The sequence below is a fragment of the Eptesicus fuscus genome, chromosome 1 (genome assembly GCF_027574615.1).
Source record: "Eptesicus fuscus isolate TK198812 chromosome 1, DD_ASM_mEF_20220401, whole genome shotgun sequence".
NCBI classification, from domain to species: Eukaryota; Metazoa; Chordata; class Mammalia; order Chiroptera; family Vespertilionidae; genus Eptesicus; species Eptesicus fuscus.
The window spans coordinates 25,337,762-25,343,653 of NC_072473.1; the positions used below are offsets into that span (position 1 = coordinate 25,337,762).

Consider the following 5,892-nt stretch of genomic DNA (forward strand, 5'->3'; position numbering starts at 1 on the left):
CGGGGCAATGTGGCGGGCATCCCCAGGACCCAGCCCCCTTCGAGCCTGTGGCCAGCGCACGTGCACCTGCACTGAGCGGCTGGGGTCCCGGGGACGCCACTGGAGTGTCCAGTCCTGTCAGCCTTTTCTGGGGGCGGCTGGAGTTTGCAGTCCTTTGGTTTGTGCAGTCCCTGGAACAGAAGCGGAAACCAAGAGCACGGGAACACCAGGAATTCTGGGAATCGGAATTCTGGTGACAGATGCATTGCAGGATCTCCTAGAGGAAAGTGAGCCTGAAGCAAGTTACTGTTGTGGGTGGGGGATGGAGGGAAAGCAAAGGTGAGAGACATAAGTAAAGTCACAGTGTTGAGGAAAAATTAAAGGGAAGATATCCTGCAACTTTTAGGAAATCTCCACCAATGGAGCAAAGAAAAAAAAAGCCTCTATTATTCTGTGAGCACCATATCAAACTGGGTTGTGGTCTCAGACAATTCGCTCATATGATTGCAAAGACAGACAGAAACTCCCAGATTGGAGAGGTGCAGGTCGGGCTGAGGGACCCACCCCCGTGCATGAATCTTCATGCACCAGGCCCCTAGTAGTTGATAAAAATAATCCTCTGGATTGTACAAAAAAGGAGATAGGGGCCACTGATAAGACATAGTATATGATATTAATCAGACTTGGCTTCTTTTTCTCCTGCTTCATCTGGGCTGGACTCTCTTCATTTTCAGTCTCTCCATTTTCTGAAGGTAGATCTTTAGGTTCCTGGTTGCCCTCTTTGGCCTTTTTTCCACTTGCTACCCTTTTCCTTTCATTTGCACGTTTTTTCTGCACATCTATCCTTTCCTGCCACCTTTTGGGGTTTCATTTGCACTTTTGCAGGAGCAGGTTTAGTTGACGACCTCTGGAATCTCCTCTTAGCCTCCTCCTTCTCTGCTTCCTTGGCAGAGCTGACCTTTCTCTTGGGCATCATAGCAGTGGGGTGGGCTCATGCCTGAGAACCATCATCTACTCAGAGCCTTCTCGAACATGGGTTGCCTGATATTCACTACGGCTTCTCACCTCCCTCTTCTAACTATTTTTTTAAAGTATGTTTTTATTGATTTTAGAGAGAGGGGAAGGGAGAGATAGAATCATGGATGCAAGAGAAACATCGATCAGCTGCCTTATGTATGCCCCCTACTGGAGATCTAGCCTGAAACCTGGGCATGTGCCCTAAGCAGTAATTGAACTCAGCGACCTTTTGGTTCATGGGACAATACTCAACCACTGAATAACACAGGCCGGGCCTCCCTCTTCTGATTTTAGATATGCCCAAGTATCTTTTCCCATCCGTTATATACATTCCTGGTTTCTCTACAAAAAAAAAGGGGTTTATAGCAAATGTTCTTTAGGGTTTTCAATTTTTACTTAGTTTGCTAGTTTGTTTCTTTTCCCTCCTCCCCCTTTTGCCCTCCCCCCCCCCTTCTTTTCTAAAGTGTATGTATATCAAACTCTGGATTTTTTTTTTTAAACATAAATGAACTATATATCATTAAATGAAATACTTTGGAAACAATAGAAATAAAGTTGTTGATTAAAAATATCTGTAGACGATACCTGCTCATATACATATGCATACTATAATTGTGCACTTATTATGTGTAACCATTATAAATATGGAAGTATACATTTTTAAATCACTTCTAAAACAGATTTAAATTTTGTGATAAGTAAACAAATATAAACTGATAAAATGGAGAAATAAAATTTGGAACAAACTCTGGATTTTAATAGATTTTAAAAAATTCTTTATTGTTGAAAGTATTACATATGTCCCATTTTCCCCCCATTGACCTCTCCCAGCACACCCCCAGCCCCAGCACAGACTTTCACCCATCTATTGTCTGTGTCCATGGGGTATGCTTATATGCATGCACATAAATCCTTTGGTTGATCTCTTACCAAACCCCCCAAACCTCCCCTGCCTTTCCTCTGAGGTTTGATGGTTTGTTCGATCCTTCTATGTCTCTGGATCTATTTTTGTGTATCAGTTTATATTGTTCATTATATTCCAAAAATTAGGAGACTATATAATACTAACCTTTCTCTAACTGGCTTATTTTGCTTAGCATACTTCCCAGGTCTATCCATGCTATTGCAAATGGTAAGACTTCTTTCTTTTTTACAGCAGCAAAGTATTCCATTATATAAATGTACCATATTTTTTAATCCACTCATCTGCTGATAGGCACTTAGGCTGTTTCCAAATCTTAGCTACTGTAAATTGTGCTGCTATGAGCATAGGGGTGCATATGTTCTTTCTGATTAGTGTTTCTGATTTCTTGGGATATATTCCTAGAAGTGGGATTACTGGGTCAAATGGGAGTTCCATTTTTAGTTTTTTTGAGGAAACTCCATACCGTTCTCCACAGTGGCTACACCAGTCTGCATTCCCACCAGCAGTACATGCAGGTTCCCTTTTCTCCACATCCTTACTAGCACTTGTTTGATTTGTTAATTTGTTGATGATTAGCCATTCTGACAGGTGTGAGGAGGTACCTCATTGTCATTTTGATTTACATCTCTCCAATGATTAGTGACTTTGAGCATTTTTTTTTCATATGCCTCTTGGCCTTCCATATGTCTTGGATTTTAGTGGATATTTTTCTCTCTTATGGATTAACAATAAATGAAACTTGGGCTAAAATAAAGCCAGCATAATTTTTGCATATACTTTGGCGATTCCCCATATTATGCTTAGAAAAAAGTCATGTAGTTCATCCATCCATACAGATAAAGACAATGTGCCAACTACAAATAAATATATACATAAAGTCTAATATACTAGTATAAATGTCAAGCAATTAAAAACATTGGCATTTTAATATGATTCTGGACATTTTATCAAAGCACAGAATATGGATCCAGACTTACCTGGGTTTGTTTATTAGCTCTAATTGTACTAGCTGTGTTGTTTTATGCAATGTACTTAACCTCTTTATGCCTCAAATTTTCATCTATAAAGTGGGGATAACAATAGAATCTATTTTATAGGATCTTTGTAAGATTAAATAAATTAACATACAGAAACCTCTTAGAATAGTACCTGGATCAGGAGCTTTATATAAATTCTTCACATCATTACTAAGGAGAATACATTAGAAAAAGAAGTTAGCTGAGATACAAAAACCAGGTCACATAAAAAATTTGTTGAAAGAATAGATAATATCTAAATAAATAAAATAAAATACAGTGTGTCCCAAAAACATATATACAGACTCTAACAGCTGATAGTTCAATTTTGAAAATGAAATGTATTTTAATAAACACTGTCTTTAAAATTATTCACATATGTGTATACATTTTTCTGGGATACCCTACGCATTATAACTGTATTTGTTGCTCCTCAAAATCATGTTAGAAACAAAAAGAAGTCACAAAGAGGTAATCTTTTTTTCAGCATAATATATGTCATGTTAAAGGATATTTCATATCTTAAAATATTGAAATAGAGTGCTCTGGATATAGTATGACTGATGACTGCCACCTGACCTCTGTCTTTTGTCCATAACCTATTCTTTTTTTAAACGTTTCTGAACCTATTCTTAAATGTAACAGAAAATTCTTGTACTAGAAATGGGGATTATGAGAGGATTAGGAAATGATAACTACCTGATTTGGGGGGAATTTCTGAGTTCAGTGTATAGTTAGTTATGGGAAGTGTGGACAAAAAAGGGCCCATTTACTAAAACTGACAAGCTCAGGGGAGGCCTTACAAAACTCAGAAATGGAAAGTAAACACAGTATGATCTGAACATAAAAATTCCTAACTTGACCGAACGAGTCATGGTACGTAGTCATGTCCAAGGCCTGTAGCTTCCTAACATAGCTCAATCTTTACCCTAAGTGAACCTGTCTATTGCATCTAAGATAACATACCCTTGAAATGTCAGAATAATCCCCTTTTTCTGGATCCCTTAGGCTACACCCACTACATCAGAGCTCAAGACCACAGAACCCCTCATTGTTATCTTTTTCCCAGAAAGCCATCTCTATGTCTTGTAAATGTTCATTGTGAACTATCCTGTACCAACGTCAAAGAAGTAGTTGTCTGTCTTATTCTCTATCCAATCTCAGAGATTTTCCCACTTTGCTTTCTCCTGCCTCCTTAATCTACCACCAATGAATTTCATGTAACCCTCCTTACATTTCCTTTGATTGTAATGGATAAAATAAGCTCCAAAACTGCCATTCTCCTGGGCATTTTCTCAATCTATTAAAATTTTGCTTCCTGATAATTCTGGTCAGTCTGGCTCAAATAAACTAAAAAGTTCTCTATAGGATTGAACATTTCTTATGTCAACAGAAGTATAAGCTACATTCTTTGTGCTTTTGACAGTCGAGGCTGTTTGAAACTTTTTTAAACTCACAATACTGTGACATGTCATAATATGCTTTTAAGGAAATCACACTAGGGCTAGTAAAGATCCTATATTCTAAGCCCCCTGAGTGGGCCTCTACTGCCCAGACTCCTCACCTTTACTCCTGAGGCCCCTCAAATCTCTCTATAATCAAGAAACTGCCCAGCATATCACCTTAAAGATGCTGCTACAAAATGAAATCTATTCTTCATTTGTCTAATCTGATTTGTCAGCCATTAAAGATATTAAATAGCCTCCAGTTTCCCATAAACTTCTTGTTTCTTCTTTATGGCAATTACCAAAAGATAAGTATTTATTCAGTGCCAAAAGTGTATGATCCTATTCTGTTTGATTCATTACTGTAAAACCAGAACCAACAAGAAATTCTAGCAAAAAGAAGTATACTTAGTAGGTGTTGAATTAATGAATGAGTGAATAAATGAATATATATCTTCTAAGTACAGATGACCACTTTTTGAATAATTTGCTATATGTCTAAAATCTGGCAGGGAATTATCAACAAATTTGAATACATAAAAAAATTAGTGTTGGGAACACTTAATAAACATGATGACCAGACTTAAGATATTAATATTTGCATTTTATTGACATTAAAATTCATGTAATTTTCATCATAATAAATGAAAAAAATCTACTCCTTCCTTTATTGATGCTAATTAAAATGTAAAACATATTTTAATGTCATCATAATGAATGAGACAATCTGCAAATTGGTGACGTGCTATTTAAATTACTAATTGGATTTCAATAAGCATTTAGTAAAATATCGATCTTAAATCTGTGTAATAAGTGATTGGAAGCCTTATGAAATATGTCATTTTAATATTAAAGAATCTGAGTAACAAAAATAATTCAGAAGTATACGATTTTAAGGAATCTGCTAAAAAGACATTCAAACTTTAAGAACATTAAGCTCACGTTAAAAAGTGAAGTCAACTTATCTAACATATACATGAGTACTTGATTAATAATATATAATAATTTATAGATGTAGAAAGTTGCAGAAACCTACGGAAAATCATAACTTTAGGGAGAGGGAGTAATAGAAGGAATAATTTGCTTTGGAAATATACTGGTGATAGAAATTCTAGAGGCTATATGGGTTTGTGACTTTAGCATCAGACCTGAATTTAAATGTCAATTCTACTACTGACAAGTTGGGAGACTTAGGAAAATTCTAAGCCTGCCATTCTTTTTAAATATTTCTTTTTCTTTTATCATTTTTTCTTTTTTCCTTCTTCTGGGTCTCTCCTCTCTCTCTCTCTCTCTCTCTCTCTCTCTCTCTCTCTCTCTCTCTCTCTTTATTTGCCCACACATAGATTTTGTCATTGAGAACCCTGAATGTCTTTCTTTATTAATGTAGTGCATTTTAGCAGTATCAATACCAGATAATTTCAATGCTTAATCATACATAAGACCTATTTCCCTATAGGGGGATATATGTCTCATGCAAAAGGCTGGTAAACATGAGAACAAATATAGTAAA

At 36.4% G+C, this 5,892-nt stretch overlaps 1 pseudogene; it reads right to left on the reverse strand.

Annotated features, from left to right (window-relative positions):
- Positions 1–652: 652 nt before the first annotated feature.
- On the reverse strand, positions 653–952 carry LOC129149112 (non-histone chromosomal protein HMG-14-like; annotated as a pseudogene).
- Positions 953–5,892: the final 4,940 nt, after the last annotated feature.